Raw genomic sequence first — 15,567 nt, forward strand, 5'->3', positions numbered from 1 at the left:
TTTGGTTCCCAGCGCCCACATGGTGGCTCATAACCACCTTCCAGTTTCTCAGGACCAGGCGTTCTCATCTGGTCTTGAAGGCTCCTGCATATGTGAGGTACACACACACTCACAGAGGCTCGCACACACATACATGCTAAATAAAGGGGCCAGCAGTGGTGGCACACACCTTTAATCCCAGCACTTGGGAGGGAGAGGCAGGCAGATCTCTGTGAGTTCAAGGCAAGCCTGGTCTAGTCTATAGAGCTAATTCCAGGACAGCCAGAGCTATACAGAGAAATCTGGTCTCAAAACTTCAATCAATCAATAAATGAATAGAAATAAAAATTAAATAATAAAAGAAGGGAGATAATCTCACAAAGATTCACACGAAACTTACTAAATCAATAATGGAAGGAACTAATAAGTCTTTTTATTTTTCAAGTCTTTGATGAGTAGAGCGGGTGTCCCACCCGTCAAGGGTCTGTTGAGAGACTGGGTGTTTGCCTAGCCTGCACCGCCTCTGAGGGTGCCTGTACTCACATGCTTAAATCCACATGCAGACACAAACGTACACATATAAAGTTTTTACTTTAATTAATTAATATTTAGTTTTTTTGAAAAAATATTTCTCTGTGTAGCCCTGACTGTCCTGGAACTCACTCTATAGACCAGGCTGGCCTCGAACCACAGAGACCCGCCTCCCTCTGCCTCCCAAGTGCTGGGATTAAAGGTGTGAGCCACCACTGCCTGGCAAGTTTTTTTTTAATTTTTAAAGACTTTATTTTGTTTTGTGTATGAATGTTTGGTCTGTATGTACACATGAGAACCACTTGTGTGCCTAGGGCCCTTGAACGCCAGAAGAGGGCTTGATCTTCTGGGAGGTGGAAGAAAGAAGACCAGCAATTCCGGGGCATCCTTGGCTATATGACAAGCCCAAGGCCAGCATGTGATACATGACTCTTAAAACAAGTAAACCACACCACCAATACCAATACAGATCTAACTTAGCTCAAGCGTCTCTCTTCTTGAGAGTGCTTGGTCATATTTAGCCTTCTGCCTTCATGTTCTCTGCGGTTCCCAGTCCTGAGTTCCTGGTTGGCATTTCTAGTCCTGGCAGGGTTCTCGTACATAGTAAGGACATAGCAGCTTGTCTGCACTGCCACCAGGCATGGTGGTGCACATGCATAATCCCGGCACTTGGGAAGTAGAGAGGCAAGAGGATCAGAAATACAAGGTCACCCTCAGCCACATTGAGACCTTGCCTCAAATAGAAAAGAAGGAGGAGGAGAAGGAGGAGGAGGAGGAGGAGGAGGAGGAGGAGGAGGAGGAGGAGGAGGAGGAGAGGGAGACAACTGTGGAGATGGCTCAGTCAATAAAATGCTTGCCACACAGATGTGAAGACCCAAGTACAGATTCTCAGCGCCCACATAACAAACCAGGAAGGGCAGCATATGCCCGTAATCCCAGACTTGGGGAGACAAAGACAGGAGGATTTTGAAGTTCAATATGCAGCTTCAGGTTCAGTGAGAAGCTGTCCCAAAAAAATAAGGTTGAGGAAGATGCCTGATACTGACCTCCATATGCATCCGTATGTCTACATACCTCACACACATGATTACAAACACATACGCTAATAAAGACATTCGAACTAATTCCTGCAAGAGAGTAAAGAGGAAACATTTAACAAAGAAAAGAAAGAACGAAAGAAAATGCCGTAGCCACACCATCAGGTGGGCAGAGGTAGTTCATGTGGCCAGAAGAATAAAGGCATTTTGGCATCAGGGAGCAGATACCACGAGCACCTCAGGAGCATCTTCTCTTCACATCCCTAGAGTGTGGGTACTGTTATTCTTGTCTTCATCCTCTTTGGCTGATGGAGGATGTGGGTCTGAGACACGGAGGCAGGCTTAGACCTACCATGTGACTCCTAAACGTCGTCTCTCCATCATGGTCCCCACCCGTTGTGACCATGGCTGGTCTATGCCAGCCCATTGCTTGGGGTTCTCTTCCCACCTCCTTTCCGTTTGACCTAGTTGAACCTCGCTTTTTGAGATCCAAGTCAGATCTCACTTCCTCCATGAGACCTTCTCCAACCACTCCCACCTCCCACATCTCTTCCTGGGCAGTCAGTGGCAGATGACGCTGCACTGTGGCCCAGGATGTCACCTCACTGTTCTGAACACGGCGTCCTGAATGCCGAGCAAGACGCCGATGGGCTTAAAGTGTGGGTCTCAAATATCTGAACTCACTTTGACTGCAAGGCTCCACCCAAGCAACTGGAAGGAAAGGATTGTTTATGGGGCCAGAGGCAGGGCTGAGGAATGTCTCCAGGATGGTACAGCACAGGAGCGACCGGTGGGGAAGACCATTCCCATACAAGGTCTGAGAGAAGTGTCCCTGGAGCCTCAGAGGGGCCAAAGCTGTGAGAAAGGGACCCAACCATAGTAGCTGATACATTTGAGAACTTTAAAAAGTATGTGTAGTGTGTGTGTGGTGGGGGGGAGATGGAAGAAGTGAGGGAGGGAGGGAGGGAGGGAGAAAGAGGGAGGGAGAGGGGGGGGAGAGCACCCAGGCCTGTGTGTGTGGGTCCATTCACATATGTGGATGGCAGAGGACAGTTTGTGGGGTTGGTTCTCTCCTCCCACCCTGTGAGTCCTGGAGCGCAAGCTCAGGAGGTCAGGGTTGTTCACGGTCATCCCTTCTCTTCGAGCTGCTTAGCTAGCCTGACAACTGCAATTAAGAGTCAGCAGTGGTGTTTTCCCGTTGCACGCGTGGCCAGTGGCCCTCACGAAGGATTCCCAGAAAGCCTTTCGCTGAAGGTGCAGCTCCATGATAGAGTACCTGCCCAGCAGGCTTGAGACTCCGGGTCCTATCCGCAGCGCCACAAAAACTAATGAGCAAAACCACAGTTATCTCTGCGGGGGTCATGCATCTGGGTTGAGTAGGGCTAGTCCCTGTGATGGCTCAGTTCAATGTCCCAGCAGTTTGGATAATTGGCAGGTGTCAGTTTGGGCAGTGCATGTCTCCCAGAGACACCCAGGTCACTTGCAGTGACTTTGTCTTACCCAGGGAGGACTTGGCCTATCTCCATGTGATGCTACTTAATTTCATTTCTTTTTTCTCTATTCCTATTTTCCACCCACCCTATTGGCTTAGATCCTCTTTAGATGCTGGAAGGACTGGAGCTTCAGGGAAGTGGTCCCCACCAAGGAGAGGCTGAGTTCCTCACTTGGGTCCTTCCTGCTATGCTCAGCTGGATTTGCCATTCCTAAGTGTGTCAGGGTTCTTCCTCCTCTTCAGAGGTGTGACCCAAGGGCCCTGTACAGCCTCCCTGGCAGCGCTCCGTGCTCCATGCTGTGTGGTCCCCAAGCCTTGAGCTCTTAGCTCTCTTCCTGCCTTTTGAGATAGTCATCCACTTCTCTTCTTTGCCTCAAGAGACATTAGGGAGTGATGGGGAGTGGGTGGGTTGGGGAATCCCGCGGTCTGCCCCTTATAATCCTTTGAGGTTCTAGACTCCTGATGTCTAAGCTGCCTGTTAGTTGGAGTATGTGTGATTGTCGTCAGCAGAGACTCAGTGCTACTGAGAAATAGCCCCTGAGGAAGACAAAGATGGAGGTCCAGGGAGACACACGGGAGAGGACATGGGCTTGCGTGACTGTAGAGGGCCAAATGGGCTCTGGGCAGGGCTTGTCACGCTAAGAAACCTTTCCACATCTGTTCTTGGAGACCCACCATGGCTCAGGGATGTTTGGGTTCCAAAGCCCAGGCAGGGCAGAGAAGCCTAGAGGGCCTAATGAAGAAATCGTCCATTTGTCAAGGAGGGTGTGGTTCTGCAGTGCATGCTGGGACCTGGCCTGGAGTCTCATGCTTACAAGACTGAACTGCCTTCTAGCCCACTTAAAAAAAAATAAAACCTGCACATGAATAATTCCCAATTTTAATCGCGCATCAAAATCACAGAAAACTAGAAAAATAAACACCAAAATAACCCCAACGCCAGGTCTTCCACCCCCAACCAAATGTATAATAGACTCTGGGGTGTGGGATCTAGGAACTTAGAAAATACAACAGATAGCCAATGTTGAGAACCACCGAATTTGGTGTTCGTTTTAGCCTAGTTTTATTTAGACTTTTCAGTAACTCATGTGGTAATCTGAAGTGTTATGTAATTTTGTTCCCTTAGAATACTGTGAGCAAACGTAAATCTTAATGCCAAGAGGTCTTCTTTGTTAAAAGGTTTGTGTTAATTTTAATTACATGTACTTGTGTGCAGAGTGTGGGCAGGTGTACGCAGGTACCTATGGCAGCCTGAAGGGGGCGTCACATTCCCTGGGGTGGGGGAGTTCAGGTCGCCTGACATGGGTGCTTAGAACTAAATTCTGGTCCTCTGTGAGAGCAGCTGATGCTCTTAATCACTAAATCATCTCTGCTGCCCCTTCAATCTTCTCCGTGAGAAACCCATTGTCAATCTCCGCAGGTCCTGGTAAAAAGCCGGAGGCCTGCCTGTGGTAATAACTCAGACTCTTCTCTGCAGCCCGTCAGATGGGAGTTTGACCCTGTTGTAAGCATGGATTTGAATCTTTACTTTCTTTTTCTTTTTTTATAATGATCTATTTATTTATTTTGTGTGCATTGGTATTGTGTCTGTGTGAGGGTTGTCAGGTCCCCTGGAACCGGAGTTATAGACAGTTGTGAGCAGCCAGTGCTCTTAACCACTGAACCATTTCTCCGGCCCAAATCTTTAATTTCTTATTATTGTTTTGCAAAAGCTAATGGGCTAGAGGCCTGAGGCCACCCTTCTCTGTAATGAAACCCCCGAGACTCTGAGAGTAGAGATCTTACTGGAAGTGTTTTTGCTAGAAGAATTGTGTATCCCGTCAGTTACAAATAGCATGGCCAGTGTGGGGAGACTGATCTGAGATCAAGTCTGCAGGGTGGGCGGTGTTTAAAGGGTTTGGTGCTTTTTTATCTTTACCATTGAAGTTTCTGGTTTTTGCCTCTTCCTAAATGAGTCATTATTTTTTTTTTAAAAAAGGAACCTGTCTTGGGAGGGAGTAGGGAAACCGCTGCAGAGGGTGGTGTGGAGGAGGCCTTGGTGGGGCCGGCAGTCAGGTGACTGAATTTACAACTGGGCCAGCCTGCCTCTGCTTCTGGTTCTGGAGTCCTAGGATTATAGGCGGCTGCCACCACAGCCAGTTTGTTTGGTGCTGGGGATCGAACCCAGGGCTTCGTGGGTCCCAGTCAAGTGCTCTTCTGACTAAGCCACACCCCCGGCCTATGTGAGCATTCTTTCTATGTTTCTCATAAACTTCCTGTTGGGGCATGTGTGCAGCCCCAGCATCGAGCCTGCACTTCACGAAGACCTGAAGCCTCTCCAGCACCTGTCCTGGGCTGGCCCATTGTCCCGCCTGCCTGCTGCTCCCTTGTCCTTATCTCTGGGAAGTGCTCTGTGGCTTCTGCACTTGCTTTCCTGAGTGAGTGCTCAGAGAGGACTGGTGTGGAGGGAGGGAGGGAGGGAGGGAGGGAGGGAGGGAGGGTAGCAGAGCAGCATGAAGCGGGTCCCTTATGTAATGCCAGGCACCATGAAGGATGTATTTATATACTTCTTGTTTTATTTAGGCCTTGCATTAACTCATGCAGAACCAGAATCAAAGAGGCTAGGGCAGCAACCGGAGGTTGGACAGCGCTGGGTGCCAAGGCTGGTCTCGCTTCCACACCAGGCTTGACTCCTGTGTTCCTGTCACTCCAGCCAAGTCGGGAGGAGCATGCCACCCCTTTGCTTCCCTTGTTCTGGGCAGATCTTGATTTCCCAGCATCTTAGTGACAGCGATGTCTTGACCACACTGTTGTTCTCCCAAATGCATGTTGTTCAGGACTGCCCTTCTTCGTGCGGGTGGGGAGTGGGGGGTTGGTGATCCTTGGCCAATTTTCACAGTTCCCAGGCAGCTTGTGGGTCCCAGCTTCCGCGTGGCCCCTTCTGACTAAAGTGGAGCTGAATGGATCTGATTTCCAGAAGGCAGTGCATTCCTCTCTCAGCTCATGGGCACCAGGCACTGCCTGTCCCTGTGCCCACCAGCTCCACTCAGCGAGCCTGCTCTCATGGAGGACTTCCTTTGAAGAAAGCAGAAGCCGAGGTCATCAGTATGGCTTCGAGGACACATGAATAGGCAGCTAAGGAAGAGTTCTGGGGTTTGAATCTGGGGCGACCATGACAAGGCAGAGAAGGGGGAGTCTACGCCCTGCTCTTCCTTCTCCTCTTCCTCATCCTGATGGCAGCCCGCAAGTGACCGGCTGCACAGCCAACATAGAAAAATAGATGTGCCTGCAGAAGCTTCTAGAATGCTAGTGTCCTGCCTTCCAGTTCTACTTTCTGAAAATCCTTTGAAATTCTACCTCACAAACATCACTGTTGCTCTGTGGAGCCATTCCAGTCTTCAGCAGTGGGCAGTGTCGGATTGTTTGCTTGTTTGTGGGTTGTTGTTGGTGTGTGTGTGTGTGCATGTGTGCGCATGTGTGAGTGCATGTTTGCGTGTGTGCGTGTGTGTGTGAGTGTGTGTGTGCATGTGTGCGTGTGTGCGCATGTGTGTGTGAGTGCGTATTTGCGTGTGTGCGCGTGTGTGTGCGAGTGTGTGTGTGCATGTGCGCGTGTGTAGATGTTTTGGCCACATGCATGGCTGTGTACCATGTGCCCTTGGAGGTCAGAAGAGGGTGTCATATCCCCTAGAACTGGAGTTACAGATGGTTGTGATCACCACGTGGGTGCTGGGAGCTGAACTCAGGTCCTCTGGAATAGCAACCAGTGCTCTGGGTGGCTGAGCCACCTCTCCATCCCCAGCAAGTGTTCTTTAATAAAGCTGCAGTTGTCCTGGTGGTGGTGTGTATGTGTACGGAGGGTGTTGGAGTCTATATGGGCAGATAGAACGCTTACCCAGAAAAGCTAAGTGCAGTTCGCTGAGAGAAGGTGGTGAGCGGACTGTGTGAGGCTCTAGAGAGACCAGAGAGGGAGGCCAGGAAGGATCTGTCCTTTCTGGCCTTGGGAGAGCCAGTGGGGAGCGGTGAGAGGGTGACGTTAAGGATTTGGTGGACAGAAGTGCCTCCCAGAAGCAAAGTCTAACAAAAACTCGTGTGCCATTTGCAAAGGAATGGCTGTGGAGTTTTGAATTTTGTTTTTTTTTTTTGGATTTTTTTCGAGACAGGGTTTCTCTGTAGTTTTTGTGCCTGTCCTGGAACTAACTCTTGTAGACCAGGCTGGCCTCGAACTCACAGAGATCCGCCTGCCTCTGCCTCCCGAGTGCTGGGATTAAAGGCGTGCGCCACCACCGCCCGGCTTGAATTTTGTTGTAATGGTGAGCCAACCAAACCAGCTGGATAATAGGATCGGTTACAACAATGTCCAGTGAAGATTTATCTGGGTGTGTGTAGTAAAAGGGAGCTGAGCTTAGAGACATGGGTCATGTCAGACTATTTTTCCTGTATATGGTGTGCATGTATGTTAAGGTCTCCAGAACCCACTTACAGCGGACAAAATAGTCCACACCTGTAATCCCAGCACTCACACGGTGAGAGGCAGAGACAAGTGACCCCTCAGATGCTGCGGCCAGCCCAGCTAGCCTGGAGCTGTCTACCAGGTGGAAGGTGAGGGCTGACAGCCGAGGTTGTCCTCTGCCCTCCGTGTGTCCTGGCACCGGCTCTCACACACGTACACAAACATGCACACAAGATCCAAGCTCAGGTTTTGCATTCGCTGCTGTGTCCCCAGCCCCCACCGCGTTGAATTTTAAGAATGAAACTTTGAAAGCCTGGAGGCTTCAGTCCCCCGTGTGCCCCTCACCGCCTAGAAGACTCTGAGAAAGTTACTGTGAACCCGTGAACATCTTCACAGGACAGATGTGTGAGGATTCCGACTTCTGGCACACCCAGCTCTTAGCGTCTTTTAAAAAATGTGTGTTGCCTCGCAAGATGACAGCCATGATGTTTGTGAGCAGGTGGAATTGGGCAGTGGAATGGGAAGCTATCCTGTGGGAATCGTGGGGAAATGATGTGGCCCAGACGGAATGAAGCTGTGTGGGGGCCTCCAACTGAAGTTTAGAAACATTGTAGAACCCAAGCTGCTGAGAACCCTGCGGCCATGTCGCTTGTGTCCCTGCCAAACCAAAACCACCGCCTCTAACTGAAACTGTACGTCAGGGTTGCAGGCCACAGAGGATAACTAGCTACAGCAGGAGGCTGCTTCTGAGGGGAGACCTGTGCTGGTGGGGTACCAGGCTAAGGGGCGTGCCCCACCACCCCCACCTGCACTGAACTCCCTGCCATCTGCTAAGCTCGCTCTGGCCAGAACCAGTCCACTTTCTGTCATCTGGACGCCTCCCAGCCTGCAGCTCCTTGTCCCGCCACACTGCCTCCATCGGCACCATGGCCCCCTCTTCCTACATAGGACTCCTCCTCATGCATCAATCCCTTGACCTGTGTCGGGCCTGGGACCTCACCCCTTGCGTCTCACGGGGGCCCACCCTCATTTGGGCAGGCAGATCAGTGTCTTCTAGCTTTATTCCTTGCTGTTGCCTGTGAGAGGTAGGTCTAGCCCATAATAGCCCATAATAGGCTTCCAGTAGGGGGTACAGCAGACGCTCCTGGCTTCTGTAGAAGCTGTCCCTCTGAGGTCTCTCTGGGCCTCTGTGTTACCACACTGATAGAGCATCAGTCCTTATCATTCTGAATTCGAGTAATTTTGACACTGGGGACAACTTCCTCCTTCCTGCGGGACAGCCCTCTTCTCTTCGTTTTTTTGATCCGCGGGAAAGCAGTCAATCTTGCCGCTATCCCGCGGCAGCTACTCTGTGCCACCCTCTGGAACTTAGCGCTGTCACTGCACTGACTGTGTGCCGCTAGCTGCTGAGGTCAGAGCGGCTGAGGGGTGGTGGGAAAGGACCCGCCTTCAGATGTCTGTGGAATTAGCAGCTACATCATTCGCCGGTAGGTTAAACATGGAACTTGAAGGCCAGAGGCAGGGCTGAGATGGCTTGACTAAGCCAGAGAGGAGTTTAGGTTCGCTTCTCCTCAGCCCTGCCCCACCCCAGGGACCTTCCTCGGCAGTGCGATGGGTCTTCCTCTAGAGTGGCCCGTCTGCTCTGAGTTCCTCAGAGCTTACCCCATCCTCACCCTCATGGTTGCTATGATGCCCGTGTCAGGCCCAGATCTCCTGAACATGTGGTTACTTCCACAGGCTCTGGCTCTGGAGAATGCTGAAGGAGGAAGACGCAGGAGAAAGGCGACCCTGAAGGAGTAACCAGCCGTCTTGATCCTGAAACAGGTAGGCATTTTCTCCCTTCTCCCCATCTCTGCAGTCAGATCATGAGACGGCAAGGGGTTCCGTGGTGATTTGTTTAACTAGTGTTGTGGAAGATTCCCCAGGAGGGCAGACGGACTTCTGTGGTCCTAGACTCCCACAGGTTTTTGGAAAACTGTCTCTAGGAAAGGGTCAGTGGATACACACGTGGGGTTTCAGCATCGTCTGGGGTAAGCAGTGGGGATCCTGCCTTGTGCGTCTTTTCATGGTTGTAAATGGCTGAGGGTGAAGGGATTGTCTGTGAGAGAGCCTGGGGTGCCCAGAAGGCACCGTGGTGACCGGGGATGTGTCAAAGTAGTTCTGAGGGGTGATCTGTAAGAGTTCATTTTATTTTTAATTACGTGAAAATGTGTGCATCTGTGTGTGGATTTTTGCACATGGTTGCAGTGCCCATGGATGCCAGAAGAAGGTGTTGGGTCCTCTAGAGCTGGAGTTATGGGCAGCTGGGATGTAGTGCTACGAGCCTAACGCTGGTCTTCGGCAAGAGAAGTCAGTGTGTGCTCTTAACTGCTAAGCCACCTCTCCATTCCCTATTGGCTAATGACTGTCAACTCAATGCCAAGTAGAGCGAACTTGGAGACACACTTCTGTGAATGCCTGTAGGGCTCTTCTCAAGAAGTTAACTGAAAAAGGGAGGTTCATCTTGAGTATGGATGGTGCCATCCCGTGAGCTGTGTACCAGGATGAATCAAAAGAAGAAAGAGAGGGACGAGGGACATGACAGATCCATCTTGACACTGGGGTGATGGAGGCGGGAGGATCAGGAGCTCAAGGTCATCCTCAACTTCATCTTGAGTTCAAGACCAGCTTGGACTATATGAGACCCTTTCTGAGTTGGGGAAATCAAGAGGGAGAGAGGAGCTTCAGAATTTGTTGCGTTCTGCTTCCTGACTGGGCAGACAGCGTGCCTGTCCAACTACCTCTGCTTCCTGAACCAGGAGTCCCAGCAGGCCTGAACTTTCCTGTGTTTGTCAGCTCTTGTCCATGAGCAATTCTCATCGTTTTCTCCCTCTAGAAAATAGGCACATGGCTATAGTTCTTTGCCAAGACTTCCACAGGAGCTGCCAGAAGGGCCCACAGACGGGTGGGAGTGTAAACAGAGCCTCCACTTTGGAAGATTCCTCTTTGGATTTTCTGTGTATAGGTATTTTGGCTGCTTGTATCTGTGCGTGCCACATGCATACCTAGTGCCTGAGGAGATCAGAAGAGGGCATTAGATCCCCTGGAACTGGAGGTATGGATGGGTGTGAGCCACCGTGTGTGTGATGGGAACCAAACCCAGGTCCTCTGCAGGAGCAGCCAGTGCTCTTAACCTCTGAGCCATCTCTCCAGCACCACCTTTAACTTTTAGATAAAAGCCTGGTGTGGCAAGAGACGGTTCTTTAACACACCCTCAGTGGCAGGCTTTTTGTTTTGTTGTTTCTTTGTTAGAGACAAGGTCTATGCCACATCAAACTCCTGATGTAGCTGAGATGCCCGTTCAGTTCTAGTCTTCCTTCCTCTACTTCCCCAGTGCTGACATCACAGGCATGTACCATGCCAACACACCTAGTCGTTGTGGTACTGGGGATCAAACCAGGGATTTGCGCTTGTTAGGGGATCACGTTTATCTGCCAGGTGAGTGAGACCCTGTAGGTGTTCCTTCGTGGACTTAGTTACATTATTTCTTTTTTGCTGTGCCTGATTTTGATTGAGTTTTCAAGCCGTTTCGTCTAGGGGTTCTATCGTGGAGCAAGTGGACGATGGAGGACACTCTGCTGGAAGGACTGTTTATAATGGTGCGATAGCAGGGCGAGGAAAACCCGGTAAGGGAGGCTTGAGGTTTTCCCCGACAGCAGGGGCACAGAGCTGTTCCCATACCTGCTCCAAAAGGAAGAGAGTACAGAGGGTCTGAATGGGAAATCACCTGGATAAAGGGCTCCAGAAGCGGGATGCAGACAGCCTACAGGAAAGACCAGGATAATGTCATCTGACACGGTCTCCCCCCCCCCCCCCACTGTCAGCATCTCCCTCCCATCAGCAGCTCACCAAGACCAGATAGCCTACGGGTTTGAGCTGAGGAACTGGTGGAGGGGGACTTCAATAGCAGGTGGGAAGTGCCTGACAGGGCTGGAGGGTGCTGATCTCCTGGGCTCTTTCTGTTTTAGTATCAAAACTGTGTGTGCGCGCAGGAGGTAGCAGTGGAAGCTAGCCTTGCATGCTCGAGGCCCTAAGTTCCGTCTCTAGCACCAGCGCAGAAGATCTGCAATGTGGACTGTTAACCGGAAGGTCTGGGAAGAGCAATAAAAATCTTGTTCTTTTTCAGAGTTTTAAAATAAAAAGACTCAGGCAAGCCAGATGCAGTGGCACACACCTTTAATCTCAGCACTCAGGAGGCAGAGGCCGGATGATCTCTGTGAGTTCCAGCCCCGCCTTGTCTCCACAGTGAGTTCCAGGACAGCCAGGACTACATAGTGAGACCCAGTCTCTAAAAAACAAAAAGGAAAACAAAACAGAACAACAAAGGAAGCCTGGCACAAGGCCACCCACGCACTCCTTCTCTGAAGTGACTCTGGGTACCTGTTGTGCGTTTCTCCACCTGAACCAGTTGAGAAACACTGAAAACAAAAATCTGAGCAAGAGCAGGGACGGGGTGGGGTGGGGTGGCAGTCAGCACTGGGCCTGACCCCCATGCCCTCCTACCTGCATGGCAAGCACAGGCCCCACTCCCTGACCAGAAAGTATTTTAATAGCGTGGTTGTAGGTAGAATCCTCGCAGGAAACTCCCATTGGCAGCAGGTAACGTCTGGTTTTAGGATGCAAGTCTTAGTATGCAGGATCGTCAATTTAGTGAGCTAACTATGCCTTCTTCAATCCCCTTTAATTTCTAATTTGCTAATTCAACCTTTTTATGGCCGGAGTAAACACTGAGCTCGGAAATCTGGGTTGGTGAAGATTAAATGGCTGTAATGAAGCCTCTCATTTATAACCACATCCATAAAATGGGAGGAAGAATAGCAACCGCTTCACCGAGGCAGTCCAATCAAGTGCTCAGCTCAGTGGCTAGCCCAATAAATGTTGCTTTTATTAGTGTCATATATCTCAGAGTGTGTCACCTCCATGCGTTCCTGTGCATATTTAATCCAGCAAATTAACTCTCTTCACTACAAATAAATTGTCCACCCCGTTTAGTTAGGTCTCTTAGGGATAAGGTAAATAAACATACTGAAATATTTAGTGTTTATGGATTTTTTAAGTTGAAGTATTTTTATTAGAATTTATTTGGGAGGGACATTAATATAGAGAAGTTTAAGTGACATAACTTTTAAGTTATAAGAGTTTGTAGACCTCATAGCAATGAGTCTGTATGTTCCCCTGAAAACCCTTTAGCTACTCATGGCCCAAGGTCACCTGCCCCAACAGATTTCTCTTTGCTCTGTTTTGAGGATCCAGAAGGTGACCTTTCTTAGCTTTGGTTTTCCAGAGTAGCCACACAGCTGGGCTTTCCTGATTGGTCAGATTTTTCGGACCACCTGAACTGAGCGATGGCTTAGTTTTCTGGTTGCTGTGATAAAAGACCGGACACAGCCCATGTTAGGCAGAAAGGATTTTATTTTGGCTCACAGGGAAGGTGTGGCAGGACTTATGGCCGTGGGAACATGTGAATGGTGGACCAGGGGCAGGAACAACCGTCAAAGCCCACGTCTAGTGACCTACTTCTGCCCACTAGGTCCACTTCCTAGAGATTCCACTTCAAAGTACTGCCACAAACCCAGTCCTCAGAACATGAGCCTGTGGCCGACATCTAACACTGACATCAGCAGAATTCAGCTGTGGGATGCTGTTGGTCTTATGGGATGCTGTTGGTCTTATGGGATGAGATGCTGTTGGTCTTATGGGATGAGATGCTGTTGGTCTTATGGGATGGGATGCTGTTGGTCTTACGGGATGGGATGCTGTTGGTCTTATGGGATGCTGTTGGTCTTATGGGATGAGATGCTGTTGGTCTTATGGGATGGGATGCTGTTGGTCTTACAGGATGGGATGCTGTTGGTCTTATGGGATGCTGTTGGTCTTATGGGATGGGATGCTGTTGGTCTTATGGGGTGCTGTTGGTCTTATGGGATGCTGTTGGTCTTACGGGATGGGATGCTGTTGGTCTTATGGGATGCTGTTGGTCTTATGGGATGCTGTTGGTCTTATGGGATGGGATGCTGTTGGTCTTATGGGATGGGATGCTGTCATCATTTTCCAAGCTAAGACTTTGGTCTTCAGAACTGATGTCAGAATCATAGAGAATTATAGGACCTTGATTTGCGGTTCCCAGATTAATGAAGAGCATAGAGCAGAGGCTTCTCCTTAACTTCATCACTTCAGTGATCTGATGCTGAGAGGGATGGGCTCTATGGGAACAATGAGAGGAAAAGGCTTACGAGTGATGGAGAATCCACTTCAGAACTATTTACTGCACTGTCCTTGTGTTTTTGGCATCAGATCTTCAAGCTACTCTAGGGATGGGTGCTGCCTGAAAGCGTTGGTGGGGAACCACCTGGAGCTGGGGAGTTACCTGTGCAGTGCAAACGGGAAAAGATGATGCTTTTTGAAACCTTGCTTAGAGACCAGTTCTCCATCATCAGGTCTCGGTTGAATTTAAAGGTTAAAGTTGTGGGGAAATTCACTCCCCACAAATGTTTTTGATAAATCCAATTCATTTTCGAGAGGAGACATTCTCTCTCCAGACATTAACTTAGAATGCTTAGTTTACGGTGCTATCAGAGGGAAGGAAGAATTTTGAAGTGCCTAAGTAGGTCAAAAGAAAGGATGTGCCAACAGCTTTTCCTTTTCCACTATTTCATCCCTAATGTGATTTTGAAACAAGAAATTGTTTTGGCCTTCAGTTTTATGGTGTGACACTCTGTCTGTGTGTGTGCGTGTCTGTGTACACTCAGACGAGTTTTATTTGGAGAGCCCCAGAAAGGAAGAGACGCGACTACAATAAACAACAGTGTCTAGCAAACAGTTGCAGGTCAAGGTGAGCTCCTGTAGCTAAGCTGCCTCTTAGAAGGTCTGGGAGAGGGCTCAGTGGGGAAAGTGCTCGCCAGCCAAGTGTGAGGACCTGAGTTTGACTTCCCAGCACCTGGGTGTAAAAGCCAGATGCTATAGTGCCTGTCTATAATCCCAGAGCTCCTAAGGCATGCTGGGAGGTGGAGATAGGATTCTCCCCAGAAGCACATTGATCAGGTAGCCTGGCGTACACAGCACCCATGAGACCCTGTCTCACATAAGGTGAGAAGTGAGGAACAATCCCTAAAGATGTGCTCTGACCTCCACACAGGCTTCATGGCCTCGTGACGTGCTTGTTTGTATCCCCAAAACCCTGTACTTGGCAGAGAGGGAGAGGGAGAGGGAGAAGGAGAGGGAGAGGGAGAGAGAGAGAGAGAGAGAAAGGCTGTACTATTTTGGTAGCTTCCAAGGGGTAACTTAAAAAAGAAAGAAAGGCGTGTGTTCATGTGTGTGCATGGTATGGAAGCCAGAGGTTAATATCATGTGCCTTCCCATATTCCTTTCCACCCCGTTTTTTTTAAAATAGGGTCTGTCACTGAGCCTGGAGCCCACTAATTCGGCAAGACTGCCTGGCCAGTGAGCTCTGAGGACCCTCCTGTCTCTACCATCCTTGTTCTGGGATGGCAGCACAGCTATGCCCTGCTTCTCATATGGGTGCTGAGGACTTGAACTTGGGTTCTTATCCGTATGCCATCAGAGCCAGCTATCTCTTCATCCCTTGTGTGACTGTGTAGGAATGATATCTTTTAGAATCATTAGAAATCTCCTAGCGGGGGCCAACAAGATGGAATGGTAGGTGCTTAATGCCAAGTCTGATGGCCCGAGTTCAATCTCTAGGACCAGATGGTGGAAGGAGAGAACTGAATACCTGAGCATTGCTCTCTGGTCTCCCCATGTGCACCGTGGCAATAAATAAATGAAAGAATGTGAAAAAAACCAAACAACAGAAAAGCTCTAAGCAGTGGCAGCTGGCTGAGGGTGTGGGTGCTGTATTGCTTGGGGTGAAAGTCCTGGCTATGCAAGAATGAAGACCTGAGTTCAGATCCCCAGAACCCATGTAAAATTTCAGGCATGCTTGATGACCCATGCACACACCTTCACATGTTCACTTCCATAGCCTGTACAACACACAAACATGAAAAAGGAAAACCAGTCCCCAAGCATCTACTGGTGATAGCAAAAGCAGACGTGACCGT

At 49.7% G+C, this 15,567-nt stretch overlaps 1 protein-coding gene across 22 annotated transcripts in view; it reads left to right on the plus strand.

The window, feature by feature from the left end:
- Positions 1-15,567, plus strand: part of Trerf1 (transcriptional regulating factor 1) — a 222,821-nt gene that overhangs the window by 78,293 nt on the left and 128,961 nt on the right. For all 22 annotated transcript variants that reach the window (XM_075980834.1, XM_075980842.1, XM_075980850.1 and 19 more), the window contains exon 3: positions 9,206-9,292. The gene's annotated coding sequence lies outside the window, so the exon portion shown is untranslated. The remainder of the gene's footprint in view (positions 1-9,205; positions 9,293-15,567) is intronic.

This window comes from Microtus pennsylvanicus, chromosome 7 (assembly GCF_037038515.1).
Source record: "Microtus pennsylvanicus isolate mMicPen1 chromosome 7, mMicPen1.hap1, whole genome shotgun sequence".
Taxonomy (NCBI): Eukaryota; Metazoa; Chordata; class Mammalia; order Rodentia; family Cricetidae; genus Microtus; species Microtus pennsylvanicus.